This window comes from Ischnura elegans, chromosome 12, assembly GCF_921293095.1.
Source record: "Ischnura elegans chromosome 12, ioIscEleg1.1, whole genome shotgun sequence".
In the NCBI taxonomy this organism is placed as follows: Eukaryota; Metazoa; Arthropoda; class Insecta; order Odonata; family Coenagrionidae; genus Ischnura; species Ischnura elegans.
Genome location: NC_060257.1, coordinates 26405851 through 26433400, shown reverse-complemented (window position 1 = coordinate 26433400; position 27550 = coordinate 26405851). Strand labels below are relative to the sequence as shown.

Below are 27550 nucleotides of genomic sequence, written 5' to 3'. Positions count from 1 at the left end.
TTTTTTTATGCCTAATGCAGAGAATTTATTATCAACCAATGTCTTTTAGATGTGAAATTTATAAGTTAATTTTAAAACAGTAAATGACCCGTGTATTCAATATCATTTGATGGAGTAGCCCCAACCGAGCCCGAAATTATGCATAATACTCTAAGATATCTAATAGGTTTCCATCGAACGAGATACTTCACCGATTGTCTTACGGGCATACTTTGTAAAAGGTGGGGAGCAGTAAAACAACTTACTTTGTCCTTCCATTTAGTTAATGTTATTGAATTAATTCGGAGACATTTACAAATTTATAAATAATTACTTATAAATTCATAAATATCTCCGAATTAATTCTTTAAATTCCGAAAAATAATTCAAAATATATATTGAAAATTTATATATCAATCGTGATTATTTAAATATGATACTAAAATATCATCGGTTATTGTAATTTTTTGTGGTCTATTTTATTTTGTTAAAATCTAAATTAAATATCTTGGAATCAAAAAGCCATTCTACTTTCTCTTTATATTGGGAGGAATCCACTGTGACTCAAATTTTATCACCTTTTCGAGACCACCAATAAATTGTACCAGAGGCATTCATTATGCTTAAATCTCAAGTATTTTACCGAATATATATCTCTAAAATACTAATGTATTCCCTCAAACATATGAGCTCTCTTTTAATAAAGTAATAAGCCTACAATAGAAATACCCTCAATTGTGATGGCGAGGAAAATAATAGAAAATGACCGCTATCTAATTATGAAGTAATTTTATTTTCCTTACGCATTTGCTAGTCGCTTGCTTAAACGTACATTCCTCTGTGACATTCACTGAGAAAATAAATTTTTTGTCCGCATATTTATCTTGGATAGGGTTGATAGTAGGTATTTGTATCTAAGATTTCTTTCGTCATCATCCAACAGGTAAGAATGCGTTTGGAGGCTTTCTCAAGGTATTTTTTTTTCTTAGCGGTCCACGACCTTTACTTGTCATAATATCCGGTATGTGTTGCCCCTTTCACACGAGTAAACATGATGAAGGTTGTAGGTCTCTCCGCTGTGGGGCTCCACCTGTCACTTCTCGTTATATTTCTCAGCCGCGGTGAGGAAGCCGTCGGCTCGTCTTCACATTTCTTTTCCGTGAAATTGGAATGAATTTTTCTCCTTCCAAGAAGTGAGGGGTGTCACTCAGTAGCGCTAACCTTAAGTAACTCTCATGAAGTTCATGGCCCCCGTAAGACTTTGGGACTCTATACTTCTTTTTTGGAAGCCGCAATGTTCAATCGATCGATGAGATCCCGGTTAAATACAGTCTTTAGCTTAAAAAGCCCTCTATTATTATGTATTTTCAATTCCCTCAAAATTCTTTTTCTGTTCTCAAATGTTTCAAATTTGGTGAAATAACATTGTTTTACGTCAATTTAGTCTCCCATTAATGAATCACACATGTTAAAGAAGATACATACGTATTTTTATTCTCAGCGGCTATGTCTCAACAACTTATATTTTCATGATTGAAATCAGCTTAATGTTTCATGTTTTTCTCAAGTTTTCGCTAAAAAAAATGTGAATATTTTCGTAGTCTTGACTTGAACTAAGTAAGATTTCTTCCCAGCGACACTTGCGTAGTTCGGCCATTGGCATCAAAGTGTTTCCATTCTAATTTGTGATAGCATTACACCCTCTAAAACTCCCCTTGTATAATCTTAAGAATAAGAAGTACAAAGGTAGCTAAATTTTATTATCTAAGATCAATTTTGGATCTAATAAATTTTCTCAGAGGAGAATTTCCCTTCCTATATGAATGCACAACTCCTTTATGAATGTGAATTTTTCTTAACTTTTCTATCTCATGGTTATTATCTTTTACATGTTCCTTATAGTTCTCTATTTCTAAAATGATAGTAACTTCTTTTTGCTTCAGTAGTGTGAAGTATGCTCATACTCTTCGGTTAGGTACTGGTTTGTCTTGAATCTTTGAATTTTGAGGCCTCTGTTGGATTATTATAAGTTATAGTCCGCCTTTTTGAAGCCCCTTTCAAAGACAAAATTACCACTATTTCTTTCGTCACATCTTGCTCCGATCAGGCGATTTACTCTCTCTTTCCTTCGATTTTTTTCTTTATTTTTGAACGTTGGTACCTCATTCATAATTGAGTTTTTTAGTAGATTAATTTTTTTCTATGACTGAAATAAGGCGAAGCTCTTTCGTTCCTGCCCATCTCTTACTATTTCTCATTATACTTTCAGCATGTAATTATTCACATAGATTTTTATTTTTTATGCCTAGAGCTATATTTTTAAAGACGACCGGTTTCTACACACGGATTCCAAAAATAACTGCAATCTACACTCTTGTTAGCAATAGTTTAATTTGTGAAAATGTTATTTTTATCCATTTTTTTGTAATTTTCATTCATGCTATCACTGTTAATGCCACTGTTTTCTGATGCCTTAGACGAAATTCGACGGTTTTAATAAATAATTGCACCGTAATAGTCTCAAAGTTTCCCGATTAAGGATATTTGCCTCTGTAATTGTTTGCAAAAGGCAAGAAAAGAATAGTTTTAACTCTTATAGCATTGAAACTGTTTAAGGGCCATAACGCTCAGTGAGGGTCCAGAAAGGTCAAGGTTAGCGAATTTTGTGCGTCAGATAAATTCACCAGGAAATGTCCAGAAAAATCCACCCTTACATTCTGATTTCTTTTAAAGTTTTCTAAAGGTATCAATAAATGTACGTTGAATTGATGGCAAGAGTGTATCTGAGATTGGTTTAGTAAAGCATTTTATTTATCAGACAATTTACTTGTAATTAGTTGTGTGAATAAATCTTCTATGATGCTGTGGAATCCTTACTAACACTTTATTTATTGTGTTGTAAATTTATTATCATTTCCGAGTAGAAGATAATACTTTCCATCAGTTTTTTCGTGTAAAGTAGGTACTTCTTATTCATCGAAAATACCTTAATTTGATATTAATGTCGTGAATTAAGGTACAAGGTGGACTCAAGGTGTAGTGAAGATAGTGTTTGTTTTCCCTCTTTTATTTTTTAGGGCAAGATGATGAGCCGTCAATTTATGTTTGCCATAATGGTTATTCCATTAGCCTTTTTAAAGAAACGAGGACGCATTTTGCAAACTGGAAGAGTAAACAGCTACGCCACCCGTTGTGTCCACATAATATAAAACTAAATAGGCACCGTTGTGAAAGCATGGTAGAACAAAAGGCGCTGTCAGCGATCACATTAAAACTTCACATTGGCGGCCAGGAAATAAATTTTTTGCAGCAGGTATAAAAACAAAACTTTCCATTACTATCTGAATTAGTTTGCATAAAATTTTCAAGATTTTTTCATACGTTTTGAGCAATAAACAGGCAATTTTTTATCTTGTCGTCGTATTCCTGTCGTCAGCAGTCATTGGCAAAAGTAAAATAAAATTATATTTTTTAAATTCTCATTGATTACAACTGAATGTAAGCAATTGCATTTTTCATGATATTTAAAAACATTACTTATTGCTGTAATATGTATAAAATTTCATGTGATATGGTCGATTTTTATGTTTTTTGCAATAAAAAGGTAATTTAAAAGATTAATATGCAAAATATTCGTGAGACAAATCCTTGCTACTTATATTTTTTAATTTTTTTAAGCATTTTGAATTTTACGAAGATACTTGAAATTATTTCAATAAACAAAATGTCATAAATAAAACTGAAAGAGTTTGTAATTAATTCCTCTGGTAAATTCACTATTATTTAATTTCCAAAGAAATTATGGGAAATTTCTCCAGCTTTAAGATATTAATGCATACTCATGATCACATTTACATTGATTTTTGCTCAAACTTCCTACGTTTTGTTTGCGATATAGTTATTCCATTTTAGTTTAAGTGATTACCTTGTTGTTGCAAAAATACTTCATCTTAAAAATGCTTTTCGTGTCTTTAAAGATAACATGGATGACTTTGGATTTTGCAATCACGATATTTTGTGTCCATCAAGCTTGCGCAATGCGCATGCACATTTAGTCTTTGCACGCGGAGCAGTCATTAAAACAAATATAAATGACCCTTTGGCGTTTTTGAGTTACAGCTTGGAGCAGAGTCTTCCCCTTTGCTGTAAATTACGCTGATTCCGTAATGCCAGCACTGAACAAAGTCCCTAAGGGAACTCAATAAACCCAAGCGATTTTCCAAGAATAGGGATAAGAACAAAAGGGTCTTAAACACAGTTCTCGTGAGTGGTAAGATAGTCTTGTCTGATAAGAAAGAAGGATTGAGGAAAAAAGACAGCGGAATGACCTTTTCAATCACTGATTTAGATGCCAGCTTGGAGCAAGCGTCGATTTCTCTAGTGTCACGGTGACTTGGAACCCAAAGAAAATTAGGTCATTGTTTGTGTCCCGAGGGTTGGTGATATGTGCCTAGGCATGTTTTCATGCATTTTCCCATTGTTTTTATTTCAAGCACTGAAGAGGAATACAGGTACCTAGGAGTTGGCATTAATCCTATTCTTGGTAAGATAATCTTTTTACATCATTCTTCCTTGCTTCACTATGTCTATTCTTTGTGTGGTCACTCAATAGCTCCCTTAACTCTTCAACCTGATGGTTGGCTGAGTATGTACGGGTATAGCTCACCCTTATCTTAGCCGAAGTAGGGTATATTTCACATATTCAGGGAAGAAAGTACCCATTTTGGTCAGTTTCTATGCCTGGGTAGCCTTGAATCACGACAAGTTCTGTTTTTGGCTAGTATTTTTTGCCTTAGCGTTCATTTTTTCTTCGTATTACCGAGTTCATACTACGTAATTATGCCTTGAAAATTCTCTTATATTATTTGTGATTCAAATTATACTTTATACCGGTATATACTATATAAATTATACCGGTGATAATTACTTATTATATATACCCTGATTTTCACTCGAGTAGGTACCAAAAAACATTATCACCAATGGGTGTTCAGGCCTTTTATAAGCATGACGAATCATCTTTCACCAAATATTGTAATGTTTCAATTCTCATATAATCATATAAACGTTAAACCATAGCCCAATGATAAATATCCATTGAGTATTTGTCTGAATTACATAACTATGTACAAGAAGTTATTCTCCCGATGCAATTATTGTACCTACTTTCCAAGGTTTTAACTACAGTTTGAACCCATTTCCGCCACAATAGCCATATTATCCAACCATTCTGAACATAAGAGACTCTTGAAGAATTATCCAAATAAAGGGCAATTTATTTTTCACAGATATGCATTGAAACTTGCAATCATCCACTAATTAGTTTATTTTTGAAGCCAGTCGAAATGAGCCTATTGACAAAAAGAGATGGGTGTGAAATAAAATTTCAATATGGACGCCTAATATGTGTAAATTACTCGTAATTATCATAAAACTAAACAAAAATGGCATTGATGAATTCTTCTCGGGTTATCAACCTCGCCTTAAAAATGAGAGACAATTCGTCTTCCGAAACGTTGGCCTATACGACTGAGTTGACCTGGTTGAAAACCCGGGAAGAATTCATCAATATAATTCACCAGGAGATATTTAAATCTTTTAAAAATGGCATTGGATAGATTATTTTAAGGTCCCTTATTCCAAAAAAATCCCTGAATATTCATCCTTTCTATTAATGTCACTCGTATAAATTGAACGCCATTAGAGTCTGGCCTCGTTACCTTCCAATGAAGCTTTATGGCAATGGGTGGTTCTGAATAAACAAGTAGATGCATCACCAAAATATTTCATCGAATTTTTAAAGAAAAACGTAAGATCAACGTAACTAAATATCTTAACAATCACTAGCAAAAAGTTTCTGCGCGGAATTTTTCTTTGAAATACATTCTTTCTCGAAAAAAAATGCGTTTTTCCTTCGTTAGTTTTTTTTAACCGTTGAAGTTTAACTCGTAGTTTTTTTTGTATTTTTGCGTAATAATTAAATTTTTAATATAGCAAATAATTAATTTAAACCGTACTTTTTTCTTCTTTCTACTCCTTTCCTGATAACCTGGACATTTTACGAACCCGGACCCCATTCGTTCCACATTATCCCGGATTGGCGTGGCTCGACAGTACCAGTCCTCTATTAGGTTACATTCCATGAGTGAAGGGCCACTATTCAAACAAATGACTATTTCTATCCACCCCTAGGTAATAAATTATGATACGAGGGAGTGAATGAAGCAAAGTTTAACGAAAGGGAAAATTGATGCCGTAGTCTAAGAAGTTTCACCGTGATAAATCTGACGGTTCACCGACCCTGGGTCCGGAATTTTGGGAATTAACGCGACGGGTAAGGTGGCAACCCTGTCCCACCCAACCACGCCAATTTAAAAACCCTCCTTGCTGCCCCCATTCTCTTTTCCTTCTATCTTTCTTCTTTTTGTCTCACTTTTATCATAACCCTTCCATTATAACACCCTTCCACCGTGCCCTGCGCTAATATCGTCTTCCTACCTCACCCTCGTCAGACTTTCTTTCTCATTCCATCCCTTCCCAGAAGCCACTTTTGCCATTAAACTATTAATTACCCCCTTGACTAAATTCCATCTCGGAGAGGAAACATAAAAAAATCTCTCTGACCAATTCTTTTCCCAGCCACCCTTGCTAATAAGACCCACACCAACGTATACCCTTCACCCCAGCCTGCGAACCAATGTCATAAACCCTTTTGCTAACTAACCTCCCTCCAAGCTTTCCTAATGTTGCACCCTTATACCCTTCCCCTAACGATTTTTTTGCGTTTCTTTAGACCTTCCACCCAAAAGAGTCACACGGAGGTGTTGCGGGGGGGGGGGGGGGGGGCTTTTTCATCACCTATCTGTCCATTTCATGCACATTTTTTCTTTTCTATTTCCCCTTATAGATCGATTAATGTAGACTGACATGTAGCTTCTTTTAATAAAATTTGAACAAATTTTCGCCAAATAGAACAAAAAGAACGCAAGATATTCCAGTCTTCAGTCAAAAAAAGATGTTTTAAAGCTGCCATTGTATCTACTGTTGCATTCCAATACAAGGCGACACGTTTGTTGTCACGATGGCCCGATGGCAATATTTCTTACTATATGACCTTTGACATCCGTATTAACCTTAAATGTCAATTAGTGGATAATACGGGTATTAGGACAATGTCATTGACTTGGCCACCCTTTAAAACCCAAGGATCGACACCTTTGTCGGTATACTATTCTTTTTCCCTCCCTTATGACCTTGAATGTGACCTTACTAGGTCAACGGTTAAATTTTCGTAAATAAAAGTGTTATTATCGGTTTTATCGTGTCCGAAACCCTACGGATTAGCATCTTGGTCAATGACATTCAGACTTATTTCTATCTCTTGAAACTCCATAATACAAATTCAAATTTTCGGTTTATACCCGTACTGTGAGGTCAAAAGGTCAATTGAAAAATTTTGTTTGCACTAAACAAAACTTAGGACCTTTTCCCGTAAGTATGCCAATTTTCATGAATATCGCTGGATGGGAAGTTACTAAAATTAGATGTCAAAATTGACACACGACCTGTGGGACAGACTGACAGACAGTATTATTTTCGGCCACCTAATGATAGTTTAAAAGTGATTGCCATGAATAAAAAATAAAAACTCAATAAAATATTTGTAAACGGAATATATTTACTTATTTAATGCAGTCGAAAACCAGCAAGAGGCCAATTACAGAGGACTCACAATCACAAGAGAACAATATACTAATATTATGCAAAGCAATGAACAAACAATGAACAATATAATATTCAACAGTATTTACAAATAAATGGCAAAGAATGGTAGACTTCATCGGGTGGTGCGAGTAGTAGGTTGAAACTTACGATAGAGACGGTGCAATATGGATGAGGGATAAAAAAAAGATTAAAATTTGTAAAACATTTGATATATACATTTTCATAACTTGTAGAAATATTTCTTACTCAAAAACAAACGCAAGATTTCATAACGATTGATTAATATTTAAGGCATTACAGTTTCAAAAACAAAGTTATTATGATAAAATCATGTTACCAAATTTATATATTTTTATTTTAATTTTTGGAACAAAACATTCTGTTTAGCAACTGTAAGATTATTTTTTACCCTTCCAAACAGAGTCGTAAGTGAATTTCTCTTTTGTTCTTTGCACTAGAGCACATTTCGTGTTGCCATAAGGAACATTGAATGCAACGCGCCCATTTTTCTTCAAGGTTGTAATGAGAAAAAAGTTTTTGGAAAATGAGGCCCTCCGCATCATACTTTATGTAATCCTTAAGAGTTGCCCTAGGCACACACAATGTCTTATTCCCAGCTTTATATCCCATTTCCTTTTTTCTCACTGCACTTATTGTCGATATCATCGCCTCTCTGCCCCACTTCTTCCTAGGAGGCATCTACTACAAAAAATGTATGATCTAAATTTCGTCCCCTTGACGGAATTATGAACAGATGGGGGAACGAAAATAGGAACATACCATTTCCCAATATGGCGGCTTTCAGCATTACATGAAGTAAACCAAACACGGTAAAACGCTCAAATCATTCACTTTATAGCTTACCCTAAACATAAATGTAAAATACATCCAAATAAATACATTAATTAAATTCGGAAAGAGCACTTACCTATAATATTTCGGCAACTCGCCTTTCCAAAAATCAGAATAATTTTTCTCAAAGGTGAAAACAGCCGGTTAGACGCCTGAAACTTTCAGTACCCTCTGGTGGCCATGAGCACAACTAACAAAAAATATTACCAATGGCGCCACTGTCCTCAGAATAGAGAACCTTAGAGGGACGACATTTGGCGTCTTTACCTTATACTGATAGAAATGTGCATTGATGAAAATTATTACTATTTTTATGAATGATTTTTTTGTTGGATTACTTGTTTGAAAGAATACCCTGCGTATACCCGTGTTTGACCACCCTTTGTTCAACTTATTATATCTCCTACCATGAATTAATCTTTTTTTAAGTGTCGTGTCGTGCAATTTTCTCTTCAATTTTTTCATATTGTCGTTTTTTTCCCTTTCAGAAGAAACCTTCCGTTGCCACCCAATCCTATGCCCAGTCTTTTCTCTGCCTCCCGAAAACTTCCCTTACCAGGAATATTCAATCGCTCCGCCAGAACCACCCAACCTTCAGTTTTTTCTTCATCTCATCCAGCATTTCCGATTTCTTCCATCCTTATATTCCTTCCCTTCCAACCCACCATATAACTCCGTCTTTAATTCTCTCCGAAAGAATCCCTAACTTGAAATGACTGTTCATTTCACCCGCCACTACTCCTCTTAGACATTCGGAATTCGATTTCAAATCGCGGTGTCAAATATTGCGAATAAAAACTAAGTGAAATATGTAAAATATCAAATGATATCGCATGCTATTTGCAAAATTATTTGCATTTGCATTTTGCATTTCATTTGGTAAATTATTTACGATTGCTAAATGAAATAAAATAACTTTAAAATAGCAAAATGAAGCAATTTCAATAATTAACGCCCGAAACCATATTATTGGTAAATAATTTTCATAATTAATGTTTTTAGCGTATAAAACTCGATGTATTCTTTGGTATATCCGTTCTGATTTATTGTCATAAAGGCACTATTCTCCAGTTTGTTATACAAAAGGCCAAGCATCACCATTACTATGCCAATGCATTGAATCATGATCAACCACGATCTTTATCGCATCGTACTCTGTTAGTAATGCTTCCCTGCCACAGTCCAAACAGAGTAAGCGTAACTTTAGACTGCTATATCGGGCAACTTAGGCGTGCAAACAAGGCTTAACTTCACTGATGTCAAATATCGACTTGCGATTCCTCTCGAATATTGCGCTGTTAAGTAATCGATGAAAAATTACCCACACTGAGATCAAAATAGCAGAGTTGCCACGGCTGTGAACCGCGCACGGAATAATTTGAATCCCTACTGGAATCTCTAAATACGGCTGGGTCAGACTCGACTGTTAAGCTCGATTGGTACGCGTGGACAGTCACTGCACAAATGCACGAATCATGCACTTCAAGAGATCACGAATCGATGTGGCCTTGATTCGATATAGGAGGGAAATTGAACCAGTTCAACTTTGAGAGCTGACGGCTACGAATATATCACGAGTGTGCAATTTTGATTTAAAAATGCAGACAAATAATCCTTTTTTAATAACCCCTTTAATAATAACTTTAATAATAACCACTTTAATAATCCCTTAATAATAACCCTTTTTTTCAATTTCTTTGTTATCAGCGGTCAATTTTAAACCCAAATATTTGTAAATTCTCTCATGAAGAGCAGGAGATGATAATATTTTTTGCCTTAACTTCTTTTGTTTTTATAACGTTTTTATAGATTCGCTTTGTTGTTTTTTGTCGTCTTGTCCGGGTCAAATTTTGCAGCTTAATTTTAATTCTTACCTCGACTTTTATTTTTCGCCAGCTAAAATTAATTATGTAGATTAGTTGAAAGAATACCACCAAAAGCCGATAGCAGCGCTGCTATCATTAAAATGAAGGATGATGATAGAAAATCATAACAAAAAATTTTTTCCATAAAATTTGTATTGAAAAATCATCGCGAGAAAAACGTTTTTTATATTGTTATGTTATTTTACCTCTAGCATCATGAAGAGGACTCTTCCCCCGACACTTCCGTGTTGATAGCAGCTGCAAAAAATCGCGCCGTAACTACTGCTATACCAATCTACTGCTACGTGTATATAGTGACGTAGCCACGGGAAGGGGGGGTATTCCGGATTACAACCCCCTTTGGGCCTTTAAAATAGGCGCCAAAAACGAGTAAGATGCCCTCAATTATTAACTAAACAAATACTAAGTGCAAAATTACTATTTTTTGTCCTTAAAGTCACGTTTTTATCATCAAAAATCCCTAAATTTCCGGGAGAGGACCCCAATTTGCCCTCTAGTGTTTTCCATACATCCGGGAAAGGCCACGAAATCTCCGGTAAAACCCCCCCTCTATTTCACAATCCTGGCTACGCTACTGCGTGTGTACCAGGCTAACTTCACCGGGGTTAATAAATATCGCCCTGCGATTCCTTCGGAATATAGCACTCGATATTAATCGATGGAACATTTCCCTTCGACCCATCCCCTAATTGACCAAGTCCCGCGCCTTCCCTTCAACCCCTTTTGCCTAAATATTCTCCACCCCCTCAGGGGTTCCAAAACCACCGGCCATTTCCCTGTCTCCTCTTTCCCTATCTCAATTCTCATTCCAGCCATTTTTGCCGCCTACCCCCTCACTGCGATAGGATTTCTCGCTGGGGGGAAAAATAATATAAAATGCCTCTTCCTTTCTCTGAAATCTCCATTACCCACAATCCCCCTCTTCGGAATCAACCCTCCAACCCCTTCCCCGGACTTTTAAAATGACCATTTTCCCCTACACTTTCCCAGCTATTCCTCCCTTAACAATTCGTCCCCCTGGGGTTGCTGTACCGCCCCACTCTTGGTTTCACCATCGGAATCGAAGAAGAACCATTCAGGAGCTTCGAATCGCTATTCAAATGTTATCTATCGATAATTCGAAAATGTAGGTTGTAATGAAATTGCATTCTAATGTGGATAGAGTGCGGAAATTTAGTTTTTTGACTGTGAAAAAGAGTATTATCAATAACGGACACTTCGTTACTTCCAAAAAATATTCATAACAATGTTTTCCTATGACCGATTTCGGCTATTACACACCATTGTCAATTACAGACAATGTAAACAATATGAAGGTACATGTTAATATACACTATGTTTGTTAATGGAGTGGGGTTGGTGCCGTTGCAGGCACTGGAGGATGAGTTAAAAAGACGGTGCGATGAAAATGACATGAAGATCAATCATAAGAAGACCAAGAAAATGCTGTTTTATATCTCGAGCAGAATCGCGCAGCTTTCCTTCGTATTTTATTAAGTTCACAGATTATGTCTTTCTGTACTAGATGCCATATGCTCGCTGATATTCAAGGCATAATACAATAGTGGGAAATAGCACCTCTTTTTTACTTTTTCATCCGAATTCCGAATTTCAAATTATCCTAGCCGGTAAAGTTTTTGCTATTGATACTCATCTCTTTTAGTCAGGGATGTCAAGTGAAACGAAACGAAAATGTCTCGTTTCAACCCTGAGGGAAACGAAAATACGAGGCCTAGATTTAGTTTCGATCCCACACGAAATTAAAATCACCAAGGAGCTTAGTTTTCACCCGGCACGAAACTTTACTCCCGGGAACGAAACTAAATTAATCGAAACCCCTCTGCTCATAGCTAAGTTTTGATTCCAGAAGTTGAGTGGAGGGGGTAAGAGGGAATAGTTTCGACTCATTACGTTTGACATACGTGTAGAGAAGTTAAAATTTAAAACATTGAGCTTAAAAATGGAATGGCCAGTTTGCGTTCGCCACTCTCCTGTTAGTGGTAATAAGTTCCCCATGCATCTAATAGCGGTAGGCCGAACCTCTACATCAGTCAACCATACTTCGTACTAGGTGTGTGGGTCGAAATTAATTGTGTTCGAAGGTGAAGCACGTGGTCCCTCCGGTGCGAAGCATTATCAGAATTTCCTTTCGTCCCAGAGTTTTAGTTAAGTTGCGACCCGAAGTAGTTTCGACTCAGATTTCGTTTCGACCCTGAATTTAGCTCCCCAGGTTTAATAATTTTTCGTTTCACTTCCACACCTCGCTCCCGAGAACGAAACTATTGAAATTTTACTGCTTTAGACTTCCGTTTAGTTTCTATTGCCATCCCTGCTTTTCATACGAAACTGAAGTCTTTCTCGCCAAAGGGCGTGAAGCCGACGCAATCCAAATGACATTTTCATTGCGAATTTAGCGCTTCTATGGGTTTTTTCACCCTTTCTGAATCCCTGGTGTATTCCCTTCCCTTCTACGTTCCTTTCTCTCTCCCTGTATACCTTTTTTGCAGCTTCCACATCCCCCATACCAAACATTCACCTCTCATAGCTCCCCTCCCTCTTAAACCAATTCTTACGGTCCACTCCCCACACCTTATCTTCTATTTCTCCAACCCCGAAAATCTTAACCCCACCCAGCATTCCCCTTCGTCTGATGACCAACGCCCCCTCCCGCACGCCCCTGTAGGTACAAGCAATCCTTTTATGGTTCCATTATTTTCCCATCGCTCCCCAGGGTTGAGGGGGAAAGGGATGGGGAGAATGGAGGGGAAAAAGGGGTTCTAGATAAGTGCGTGGCCAGGGTATGTCCCTATGGGGCAAAAGGGGGAGAGAAAAAGGGAAATATATAAAAAAAATAAGACGACTCTGGACAGCCCAAAGGAGAGGGAAGGATAAAGGGGTTCAGACCAGGGTATAGGTGAAAAAATGGGGGTAAGGGTATCTAGACGTGTATTATAATTTTGTGAGAGAGACTCTCAGTACAGAAGAATGGTACTAGACATTGGCGGATTTTTGGGGGTACGGGGGCAAGTGCCGCCCCCCAGGCGCTTCAAAAAACAGAAAATATTTTAAAAGCGGTTATCATTGCATTCATTTTGTTATATGTATTAAGGAGCCTCAATCATTTCATTTCAAATTAATAACTTTCATCATAAAATATAGAAAATATTTCGTGCAGTAATTGCTGTATGTTGTTTTTCACCCTTGCTAATCCAGAGCTGCTTCTGGGACAAAATAAATTTCAAGGTTTCTCATTTTAAAAATACTTGATTATTTCCAAGTTAATCATAATTATTGTGGCCGCTACATATTTCGACATTAAACTTTATAGCACAAATCAACATTTTGTGATAATAATTTAATTCTTTCCTGAATATAGCTGAAAATGTACACATTTTTGATGTTGCTTAGAAGTAACAGTGGGTTATGATAGGTTTATCTCAAATATGAGAGGACTACTTGCCAATCAGACCCTTGTGACCCCAGAAAAAATCCTGAATCCGCCCTTGGTACCAGAGGTACGTAGGTATGGAGATTTCGCGGGGAGAGGGAACTTTTGGATTTGAATTTTCAGTCATATTGACTCTTGCACAATTTCTTTGGTTCTCGAGTAGTTGGTTCCGTTTGATATGATAACATGTTTTTTTGTCATTTCGTTACAACATAAACCAACCCTACGACATCCAAAGAAATCATAAACTACACATGGTTGACAACTGAAATACCAATTGGAACTTTTCTCAAAAGATGGCGACGTAGGTTTACGACGGTTACTCGATACACGATCTGATACAAGTCTGAGCTAATTTTGCAGCGCTTTCTCAAATTCCCAATTTAGCCCACTCATACAGTACGTCAACTGTAATTCTACGTTGTATCCGTTAAAGAAAAAAAGGGCTGCACTCCGGGAGTGCCGACGAAAGTGAAAACTTGAAATATCGTGAGCATTTTTGAATGCAAGGAATAATTTCTAATGTTTATATTTCTACAATATACAATTGTAAACACTTCATATTTATAAATTAATTTTATGGCACAACGTTTGAATAAGCTACTCAAATTGAACGTATTAAAAGAAATTGAGTTATATTGTGCTACCTTCACTATTCTTGTATCGAGTACGCTCTCATGCACGAATATGGACTGGTGACGGTGATGCGAGTCTAATTGTTTGTACCCCCCACAAGTACTGTGTATATAGCGAGTATACTGTGTACATACAGAATATACATAATTATACACACATGTAGTAGCGGTGACAGTGCCGGTGTCGCGATTCCAATGTCTTTTACCCTTCTACAAATGTGCTCAAAGCTCCAAAAAAACATTCTGAACATAGCAACCTTTACTCATGCTAATGCTCTTTGAAATGACTTGCATTGACTCTGCATTATCTCCTATGAATGTAAGTCATCACAATTCGTTTTGATGTTTACAGCGACACGCGACCGTTGCTAGGATAAGTATTATTAGCCTGAAGTGGAATCACATCTTTCCACACACCCTGGTGGTGGCTTGCACAGTACCTCCTAGATGTAGATGAAATATTACACACTATCAACCCTATTTTTCCCAATGGGATATTTCACTGGAATAACCGCTGCGTTGTTCATTCCACCCGCAAAGCATTTAGCAACCCTCTTTTCGCTTTTCTGCATCCAATTTCGTTTCCCTCCACGCTCCGATGACTTCCCTTATCGTCTTCTCCCCGTTTCCGCTGATGTGACAAACATACTCGACGTGGACGAACACAATATATATATTTCGATGACGGACGGATTATACACGCAGACGAGAATAATACCGTCGTGATGACCTGGGCGGAGAAGAGATGGCATGGCAGTAAGAAAAATTTTCCTTTTCCTAATGGAAGAGTATGAGGATTAGGTGAGAAAGAGGAGATTTGATTGCAAAAATACGACAGGATAGGAGATGAGAAGATAGGGAATCTCCTTCGAACAATGGGATCGCTAAATGAACACCGGCAGTTCATTTGTTCCCGAAAAGGTTTTTGGGGGTGTGGGTGTATCAGAAAATACCTACCAGCACAGCAAAGGGGTGGAAAGAGAGGAATGGAACTGTGGAATGAACACTTGAACAGGAGAAACGAAACAGAATGGAATGCGGTGGAAATCACGCTTTATATATAAAAGGAAACTCTAAAGAGGAGGGCGTGAGAAAGAAAACGGGGAAGTTTATAGAGAAAAGGAAAATCCTTTTGTTCGAAAGCAGAAAGGAGCCAGCCAACTAATGCACAATGGCTGAGAAAGCGATGAGGATAAAGGAAAGGAATTGGGCTGACAAATTGAACGGGGGAAACGATACGCTCATGTTATAACGTCTTTCATTAGGACGTGAAAGTTTTCGAGTTTTCCTCGACTTCGTTGGTTTGCAAGGATGTTTTTCAATGGCTAACTTTTATTTTAAAGGCCTTGGAGCCATTTAATTTTTCAGTCGAGTATTTTTCTGCATGGTTGGTAAATAATTTCTTTACTACCTTATCTCAATAATGGTCGAATGGCAATCATGGTAAATAAGTTGCCATCTGTTCATGCTGTAAAGTTTTACACTTATGTCATTATCATGTATAACATTACTAAAGGCCTGTTTATACGGTACATTAACACGTACGGGTCAATGTCTAAATGTATGAATGCGAGAATGAACGCCAAAATTAACCGTGTGCCAATTTTAAACCCAACCTGTGCTAATGCATGCACAGAAAATAGAACCTGTTTAAATTTGGTTCGTGCATTCGTACATGTTCCAGTCCACAAAAATCATTCATTAAAACATATATTAACTCGTAAGTGTTAATGTTTCGTGTAAACAGGCCTTAAGAAATTCTAAATTTGTGTTTGACGATATGTTCACTTTAATTGACATAATGCGAAGTAAAAGGTTTCAGTTGCCAAAATTAAGAAATTTATTCATGTAAATTGTAAAGATAAATAAATCTTTGATGGACACAGTCACTTCATCATATCCATTATCATTTTAAGTTAAAGCACGGTATTAATATTGGGGTAGAAAGCCAGTCGAGGCGGCCGACCACCTAATGCACAATGGCTGAGAAAACTATTAGGATAAATATAAAAGTTATTAGGAATTGGGCTGGCAAATTAAACAGAGGAAACAATACCCTCATATTATATCGTCTTTCATTAGTACGAGAAAGTTTTCGAGGTTGCTTCCATGCTTGGAGACCTCCATGGTTTTCTTGCATATTTTTCGATAGTAAAAGTTTACTCCTAAGGCTCTGGGAATCATGCAAATGTTTCTGCTTAGCATTTTCTGCATGGATAATTAATATTTTTTGCTCCATTACCTCAATGATGGGCGAAGAGCAACTATTATGAGAAAAAATTCAGGTCAATATACACAGACACCTTTTCATAGATTGCTTTAAATTTTGGTTTGTTTATATATTTTTCTACCAAAAAAATAGCTATTATCTGCTTAAAATACCTTCATTTTTCCGCTTTCTCTTCCACCATTTTCTCTTCAATACTTAGGAAGTTTTTTTCTATTTACATTGCAATTTTAAATACTGGCTATCATCTAATTTTGAACATTGAAATGGTTGGATATTTATATGGAATTATTAGTGTTTTTAAAAGCAAAATAGTTCATTGTTGTTAAACGAAATTTACCAACAAAAATGCTAAAGGCACGACTATATTGTTTCGTATACTAGGTTCCTGCATAAATATTTGTTGCGAGTATTCTCTTCAATATCGTGATTTTTTTATTTTTGAATTTTTATCCATTTCACGTTGCTCCAATACCTTGAGTGCTATGGGGGAGTCGTCTACCATGCGATAGGTTCAAAGTTATGGTCAATCTGGTAATGAAAGAGAAAGCGGAAGTTTGCCCCGTTGTTTGGTTCAAAAATGCGTGAACGCAGGTGTTTTATATGGGAAAACGCCTTTTGATCGTCATTTGCTTCGACGTGTGGTAAAATTGACCGAACGTCGATTACCCTCCAGTTTTTATTTTCAGAAATTTTTTTTTCTAAATCCAAATTGGAGTGGAAATGTATTTTTTATGGGAACTTAATGGGTCCTCTTGGTTCAACAAACAGTAGAAAAAAATTTAGTGGAAAAAGTACAGCTTTTCACGCTATTTCCATGAAAAAAACAATGAGCCAAAAAAGGCTATCAGAGGTGAGTGTAGCGTAGCAAAAAATCATTTTTTGTAGATGAAATTTTCTGACGCTTAGCGATGCGTCTTTTAATGCGCATTTTCAAAAAACGCTTTTAACGAAATACTATATACGCAGTGCCTAATAAGCACCCCTATGGTAAAAATAACCACAATTAGTGTTGCCACATTTAATGATATGCGATAATCATACATGAGTACGACCAACACAGAATAGTTAGGTGCACCATAAACTCGAAGAATGAAAATTATTTTGCTATTATCGCTTGCAGGGTATGAAACATATTAATGATAAAATAAAAACGCTTGAAGTGCAAGTATCTAATATACAACTTTAAAATAAAAGTACATCGTTAAATTTTGCTCGATTTCTTTGGGCTCTTTACTGAAGCAAGCAAGAACCTTTCCAAATATAATCATTAAATGGTTTAATATGTTGAAATATTGACCAAATATCAAATTTCAAGACAGAAATAACAATATTTTATAATTAAAAATGTATTTTAAAAGACTTTTTCACGAAAAGTTTTTAAACATAGATTTGAACTGTAACTTAGGAACACAATTGTTCGTTTTTATGGGTAACTTTCTTAATAAAATTGGGCGATCTGCTCCCTGAAATTTCCATAAATTAAAACGAACTATTGAAACGTGTGAAAAATAGTCAAATTATGCATTCTGTTTTTTTAAATATGTATTTAAAAATGCTTTTCAATTTTCACCCGTGCTATTTCGTATCCCTTCCACATTGAAGTAAGGCTTTCATGTGGCCAGGAGACTTGTTAGCTCCGGCGATCCGTGAGCAGCACTGGACGTACCTTCCGTAATTGCTCCTGTCAACAACACCCTTGCGAGATTGGTTATAGGGTTGACAAGAGAAGGGCATTTGGCTGAGCGTCCACTGCCTCAATATAGGCCTCAGACACCGGTGATGGTTTAACCGAGTAGGAAGAAAACGCTATCGGAGAACGTAGCACTCAGAAAAATTACTCTATGCATGAACTAAATCGAAACTTAAAGCTTGTACGTGGCGAAAGGGCTCCATGTTTTCAATATCAGACACTCTGTTACTTCAACAACACTTTTATTGACCGGTTTTGGCGCTACACCTTCATCAAGTACAGAAAATTTTACAGAAAAAAAAACAGAAAAGTACAGAAAGAAAAAGTACTGAAAAAAAGGCATTATCAAGTACAGAAAATCCTTGTTATTCCTGTGCTTTTTCTTTCTATACTTTTCTGTTTATTTTTGTAAAATTTTCTGTACTTGATAACTTTTTTCTGTAGAACTTCCTGTGCTTGATATTTCTTTAAATAAACTGCTGAAGTATCAAAGTGTCTGTTATTGATAGCTCTACGCATGTATTGTTGAAGGACTCGCCGGAAACGAGTAGAATGTTGTATTTTTTATCATTCCTGGGATCTTATTTTAGCTGATAGAGCTCCTTTCTCAAAAATGAAGGTAAATATAATTTCAATCGAATTAAAACAGGCAATTTGTCGCCTACGAATTATGGTTTCCATAGACGTTGTTAGTATTTATGAAACGAAAATTAATTCTTTGGAAAATTTTCAAGGATATGCCACTTAGTTACCTCACGATACATTTAAAGTAACAACTAAAATTTCTGAGTGCTACTATCAAACGAACAGCTTTAATAATAATCAAATTATCGGCGATATCCATGGTTTCTTTATTCGAGAACACTTAATAATGTAACCAATTCCTACGCATTCTTATTAAAAACAATTCTCCACGACGCCGTAAAAAATATATTTGAATCGTCATTGCTCTTAGTGCGACACAAATAATATTAAATACGACCAGCCAGTCGAAGTTCTACTTAAATCCATTATTTCCATAACGGTACATTAGGTCCAAAACGAGTCCAAAAGGTGAAAATTTGAGATTAGTTTTTGCGAATATTTTTATTCCACCAAAGCTGCCTTCAATTTTTTTTATATGAATGGATATTTTATACACGCAGTAAAATATGTATTAATGGGAAAATTCAAAGCGGTACACAGACAATGTACAGAAAATTTTGTCTCCAAACTTTGTGAATGAACTTGTGCTGCTCTGTAATTAATTCAATCACTTATTTTTTTACAAGTTAGTTACTGTCTTGACCAAAACTCAAGAGATTCTATACTTAAATGAAGAGTATCGGTCTATAGAAACTGGAATCGCTCGTATTTTTCACATTTTTACGTAAAATATGGCTGTCAACTTTTTTTATATTTTCAATTAAGCCTTTGTTATTTTAATATTATATTATTATTATAAAAATAGCGTTATAACCTTCAACAATATAAAATATAAACTGTGGTTAGTAAATGAAATCAAAACTTGAAGCGTGTATGTGGTGTAAGGGCTCCCCATAATTATTTACTCGCATTTAAAAAAAGAACTCAATCAGCACAAAAACGATCCCAAAAGTGGTAAAAAAATACATAATTTTGCTCGTTTTATAGGTTCTTTGAAAAATGCATGCGTAGAGTAATTATTCTGAGTGCCACATTCTACGATAGCGTTACTTTCTTTCCCGGTTAAACCATCACCGGTGTCGCGGGCCTATATGTTATTTATCAGCAGCCGTCAAGTCAGAACATTATCTTCGTGAGTTTTTAGCATCTACCAGTTCTACACGCCCTTACCACTTCAGTTGCTGTGCTTCTATATCAACTATCATTGTATTATCAATATTTCTATCTCCCTAATCCTCAAATTCTTTAATATTTCTGTTATTGACTTGACGGGTTCTCCTGAAATCCATTTCTGTTGTCAATAGAAGGTTTCCTGTTTTCCTGATGTAGACACCCTTCACCCTAAAGATATTTTCATCGCGCTTCACTCTAGATAATTACTTTGAGCTGCTAAAATTAAACCAAGAAATTAAATAAAAAATAAAAGAAAAACCAAGAAAAAAAATTAAACCAAGGTAGCTCCAGATGCATCTGGTATATAATGTTATAGTATATTTTCTGTGATACATCTTTTATATTATAGTATATTATAGTCTCAACTACGTTGCAAAATGTATTATTCTTCTTTTATCTCTTCTTACGAAGGTTTCTTGGTTTGTTAACTTTTACGTGCACCACTTTTTTTCGCATTAATTGAACCGGGTTTTTGTGAATAATCTCTATCCTTAGGAATAAATAAATATTCCTTAATGAATATCATGTAGGCCTCCGACTCCGGTGATGGTTTAACTGAGTAAGAAAGTAACGCTATCGTAGCATGTGGTACTCAGAATAATAACTCTACGCGTGCATTTTTCAAGGAACCTCTAAAACGAGTAAAATTGTGTGTTTTAATCACTCTTGGGGTCTTATTTTTGCTGATAGAGTTCCTTTTTTGAAATACGAGTAAATACAATTTCAATCAAATCAAGAAACCTGATAATGGAATACAACACAGTCACAAATGTGCTAGTGAATTTTCTCCTTAAAAAAAATTTGTTTGTTACAATGCATCGTTGTGTCTCGTCGTCCTGTGGATTGAGACGAGTTTGAATATTAATTATACCTAATTCTATGAGCGTCATCCCCACACGCGTCGCTGACGAACAAATGAATCCGGGAAAATTGGGAAACGTTTCACTGGGAAATAAGGTACAATTAAGGATATTAACCGAAATGTGTACGCATTTTGACGTGATGTATCAAATTCATTATTTTTCAATGCTATTCCTCTCAATGACAAACATTGTACTGAAACATATTTTTAAATAGTAGATCGCATTGACTCATCACCGCGCCGCGGACATTTTTGAAAACCGATTAAAATGCGACCGAAATGGCGACAAAAATCATCCTTATTTGGAATGGAATTGGGCCTCCTCTATGCAGTCCCCCTGGTTTCGTGTTCCGAGTGCCTACGCTTTACGCTATCATAGAATGCGGTACTCAGAATAATTACTCAACGCTTTCTTTTTCAAGGGTCCTATAAAACGAATAAAATGCCGTATTTTTATCACTCTTGGGACCTTATTTTTACCTAAATAGAGCTCTTTTGTTAATACAGGTAAAACCAATTTCATGGTAATAGAAACATGATAGTGGAATACAACACAGTTACAAATGAGTTTGTGAATTTTCTCCTAGAAAATTTGTTTGTTACGATACATCGTGGTGTCTCGTCCTGTGGATTGAAACGAGTTTGAATATTAATGATACCTAAATCTAAGGGCGTCATCGACCGTTGTCTTCATGACTTTGTGCGTTCAATTTCCCCGAGGTTGTCGGCACTTTACCACCGTCACCCCCCCCCCCCACCCCTAGGGATCCCTTTCTGAACTTGTGAGACGTGTGAGTGGCCCAATTTGACGACGCACTGTTTGACATCTACTCCGCCATAAACCGTGGAAGGAAGCCTTGTCGACGATAGAGGTAGTCGCGCTTGCGTAATAAGATTCCCTTATATTTTTATACGACCCGCCTTCTCCCTTTTAAAGTGTGGTGCTCGAAACCACTTGCAATCTTAGTGCATTCCAAGAGTGTCTGAGGGAAGAAAGGATTTTTTTTACGCGACTCTGTTTTGGGCTTCCCCCGCACTTAAACGAGAGTGAGAAATACAGCAGCCTGCCTATTGAAGACGGCCGTAAAAACTGGAGTCAAAAGACTTGTGGGGTTGGAGTCGTGGAACTTTGAGGAAATATGACGGAAAGAAATGCTTTTGCATACGAGAATTGCATTTACATTATCTTTTTCCTTCCATTGCATATTTACATAAGTTTTTTTTTCATCCTTTCCTTACATTTCTCCAGTAAGCAGAGTAGTAGCGAGAAAAATGTAAATGCTGAGGTAGGTTAGAATTCTCTAGCGATCACCGTGTAGCGTGAGCATGAAGATATGAGCTACAAGTGAATTTGATACTAAATTCATATGCAGTTTACTAAAAAATAAGGGCGTAATAATACTAGGGGTAAATAGCTTAAGACAGTGACCAGGTATGCAATGAGAATTTTTATTCTCATTCTCATCCGTTTTTTTCTCGATCAGAGCTACAATGACTATCATAATGGTCATTGAAGTTATATTAATAAGTCATGAATTTAAAAACGATTCAAGTCCACTGGGCAGTTGTTTTTGATGAACTTTTTTATCTTAGAGTCTACTAAAACTGTTGGCCCGATCAGTTTGTACGAATGAATATTATATGTGTGTGGTAAAATACTGATTCCTTGGAAAGACTCGCTCAAGCCGGCCTAAGTGGCGTAATAACTAGCTCGCCTATATTGACTTGATTCAAAATTGTGAAAACTTCAAGAATGACAAGATTTCTGGATTGACAAGAAGACTAGATAGATCATTTGATTGACAAGTGATCTATCTAGAAAGTGTTTCTAAGTGTACTATAAAGCCGGGAGCAAGTCTCTTTCACTTGATAGGTGAGTTGTAGGTTTCGGAAATATTAATATTTTCATGACTTTCCGAAAGATGGATTTGGAAAGGGATTAGTGGGCTATAACTCTCCCTGCCTCAAATCCACTCGACTTAAAATATAAATCTCTCGTCCCCAGAGGACTTCCTTATCCCCCAAGCCAGCAGCCGCTCGGACTCGAATAATAATCTATATTTTATGCGTATACATCTTTTTTTATCATGAGATTCGATCGAAGCTGTTTTTTTTTATTCTTTTTTTTCTACCTCACCCCACACTTCGATGAAAAGGTGACGAAAATTGGATGGATAAAAAAGAGATGGAAAAATAAATGTGTGGAATGCATTAAAATTTATGGTTTCGGTGGTTTAAGGAGTCTGAATTATGAGTTTTGGAAAGGAATCGGATGTTGAATAGTCTGCAGTGAAGTTGATAGACCTTAATACTGACCGAATATGACCGAATACTGACCGTAGCTATGCCGAAGGAAGAGAAATTGTTCGACGACAGGAAATCCTTATGCCCATTTAATCTGGTATGATCTGGTACGAAAAATGTCTCCATAGCGAGTTTCTCCATTTTTTTGCTCGATTTTCACTGGGAAATAAGGTATAATTAGAGGTGTTAACTAAAATTTAAATACATTATGATGTGATCTATCAAATTCATAAAAGCCCAATGCCATTCCTCACAATGACAAAAATTATACTGCAAAATATTGGGGAAAAAGTGGATCGCATTGCACTCATCACTACGGACATTTTTGAAAACCGATTAAAATGCGACCGAAATGGCAACAATAAATCACCCTTTTATGGAATGGAATTGGGCCTCCTCTATGCAGTCCCCCTGGTTTTGTGTTCCCAGTGCCTGCACTTTACTCTTCGGGCATATCCACCTAAGCAATTGGTACCTCGCTCAACTTTATTATTCCCTGCCGAAAAAAGAATCATATTGCAAACAGAGGTATTCTGATTCGGAATTGCTAGTGATGCTTCGGAATTTATTTTTCAGATTTTTAAACAGCAAGAATTGGGAGCATTTAAATTCAGTTATGTCATTTACACTTAGTAATATTAGGTGCAAGTGATCATTTAGTGATTTCAATATTTTCTGAAATATTTAGTCCAACTTTTTTGTCAAATGCATATTAAAATTGAAATCTAAAACCACATTTACGGCCGGATTCAAGTACTTTATTTATCTTTTTTCTACTATGAATATTACGTCGTTGCAACGAGTAATGCCTAAATCAAATCATTTTAATATTTATTAACACGTTAGTAGTTAGATAAAGTTGCGTGACTACTCGCGTCTGGTCATATTGATATCGAATTTAAACCTTTAAACGATAATGGTTAAATGATTGGTAATAAATCTAGGTTATGAAACAAGAAACTGAAACTATTTAAAGTAATTTATATTATTTTCCCTACAATTTAGTGATTTATGACGTAGTTTTACAGGTAATTTGCGAGTACTATCTTCACTACTACTAGTACATTGTATCAAAAACGCTCGTGACAAGACAAAGTTGTATTTTTCAAGACGAAAACATTTGAATAAGGTCAAAACGCTAATTTATGACTGGTTATGCATATATCCGGACACAAAAATGGCATTGTGAGAAAGAGAGCAGTGAGGTATATGAGATTACATGGGAAGCTACTTGCTAAAATAATTAAATTAAACTAACTTAACTCAAAATACACAAGCTCATTTTTAACTGTGTAGTATTCTAGTAAACGGTTTCTTGGACAGTTCCCTTTCACTTATACCACAGCTTTTTTTACAAAGAGTTCCCGGGTTCCGATGAGTATTCATCATCTTCAGGCGTAAATTATGATGTATTTATCCCATTATTATTACCTAGTTAGGTAGTACCTAACGGGGGAAGAGATGAATTTTAAAATAGACGCCAGATTAGGGAAAAGGATAAAGATACACGTTTATCAAAGTGCTGTCCACACTTTCAATATTTTTTTAAATTTCCAACTGCTCTCTAGAGTCTAAATTCACGGCAGTCGTTGAATAATTTTAAAATATTCATTGTAAAATCGCCTATCCTATGGCATTTGTATATTAAAAGTGCTCTGTAAAATTACTTTTATCGTCTTTTTTTATTTTTTTAAGAATTTAAATGTTCTTTCTTCCTGACTTCTGAAACCCGGGTCGCATTACGTAAAAAAGAAGTATAAGTAAAAGTTAACTAACGTAGAAACCTTAATTTTAATTCATTGAAAACAATCTCTCGGGTCATAAGACACGACGCGACTACATAAGTGTTACATTCTGAAATATTGTTAAGGATAGAAACAATCTTACCACCCCTTTCGTAAAACGTACAGTCACTATACGTCGCTTCGGATGTGTATATATATATGGCAGATGAAATGAGGAAACATCGCTTTGATACATCCACTCGAACGACTACCAGTGTGCATCCAGCTCTCCTGACTCCGGACGCGGTGCTAATTGCAAAAGGAGGCTTCGAGGATCGTCAACACGTCAGCGACTGTGCTTAATTGCCACGCCAGTGCCTGGGTTCTTATTCCCCAGGTAGGCCCTCCTCCCCCCCCCTTTCCTTCGGTAGAGGGCGTATCAAGATCCACCTGGTGGTATAGAGGAGGAACTATGTTCGCGAGGAGTCGAGGGTGTGGTTGAAAACCCTTCAGTTGAGCACGTAACCTTCTCACAGATACCACCAACACTGGAACGCAGACCTTTTTGATGCCTACAGCGCGGAATCGATATCCACTTAGGAGATGTTTTAGTTGTCAGTCCCAGAGGACTATCCTATGTAACTGTTATGGAGTTAGTTTTCAACACGTTTTGTCCCAAAGACAAAAGAGTAGCGAAGTTATAATCAACATTTTTTCCGTGCTAAGATCAGCATCACCTAAGAGCCGATTATAAATTTCTAGCTTTCAAATACAGTTTTAAAGCATTAAGGAAAGTCATTTTTTAATTGTCTGGCAATGAATACAGTAATAGATAAGAGATATTTTTTGTCCCATTTATCATTTTTTGTCACAAATATATGTAATTGAAACAATAAAGTTTTAATCAACATTTTACCCGTGCTTATAATACCTTCAACTAAGGACCTGAAATGTAAAATTTGTAATTTTCGAAAGCAATTTCAAAAGCAATTTTAAAGGTCATTTTCTATTTTGTGGTGGTGAAAAACAACAAAGATGGGAAAAATTACGCGTAATGTATTTGAAAATAAAATGGTTTGACATCAAATACAGCGTTCACTTGCTTTATGTGATGTCAAATTGCTGCAGCAACTTAAATATTATTATGCTTTTGTAGCCTAGTTTAATTGTTGTCATGATTCTTTTGGTGTATATAACTCTTTATCAATGTTGATCTGGGCTTCCACGGAGTGGGGCATTAGACGTAGAAAAGTTTCCAGGCCTCACATCGGACCAATCAGGACGCACCTGACCAAAGCAAAAGAGTTTGGTTTGTTGTCGTTTACACTCTTGCAAGGGCTTCCCTCAAGTAGCAGTTCTCCCTAAACGTTTCAATAAACCGGAAATTTAATGTAGATAGCTTGAACCGTGGCTAGTCCCGGTATACTTAAATATATTTATTTGCTATTAACTTAAAAATAAGACAGCTGTTCAAGCCGAGTTTAATTACTACCATGATTCTTTTTGTGTACAAAACACTTTGCCAATGTTGATGTAGGCTTCCACGATGAAAATCATCAGAAATTATCATATTTGTAGCTTCATACTTCCATCACCCGGTTTTTGCCGCGCCGACAGTGCTGACTATGGTTGAGTGGTAGAGTTTAGAACTATTGATATCTTGGTAACCATTAGGGTAGTTTCCTTCATCAAAGAAAACGAAAAGCATTGATTGCGATTCGTTACCCACCATTACTGTATTCATAATATACAAAATATTTCGTTTTAGAAATACCGGTTTAGACGAATGTCAATGGTCCATTTTTAAAGGGCCAGATTGGCGCCCTTGCGATACCACTCCACGTGACGTCACAGGGACCTAGTTTCTATATAGGAGAAGATAGGAGTTATACATCGTCTGAGGTTACCAATGCATGCATGAGGCGCAGAGCTCAGGGAAACATGTCTTAATAATCACTTATTAAAACTGGCTAAGGTCGGAAAGTTTTCATCATTTGATAAGGTATAAATAATCCTTATTTAAGCCAAGCGCTACCAGCCAGCAGGGTACTCAGCTACCCGCTAGCAGCCTGCGTCGTATCAGCGCTCAACTCGCTTCAAGGCCACCTCACAGGGCAGCAGCGGGAACCAGAAATACGTCACACGGAGAGATTTCCCGGCATTCATACTTACGCGTCGCGTTTTCGCGCGCTTGAAAATTTTCACTTTTCATTTAATCGCGAAAAATAGATATGGTCATTTAAAAATCTAAAAGCGTGAAATACGTACTCCAGGAGTAATAATATTTCGATTTAGGCAATAAAAAAATAATAGGAAACCACCCTATTACTGGTAACCAAAACGTGGATAAAAATCGCGTTCAGATGGTTATTAGGGAGAACAACGGCACGAATCTCG

General features: G+C 36.4%; 1 protein-coding gene across 1 annotated transcript in view; it reads left to right on the top strand.

Moving 5' to 3' along the window:
• Positions 1–27550, top strand: part of LOC124169577 (zwei Ig domain protein zig-8) — a 196179-nt gene that overhangs the window by 160909 nt on the left and 7720 nt on the right. The gene's annotated exons all lie outside the window — the stretch shown is intronic.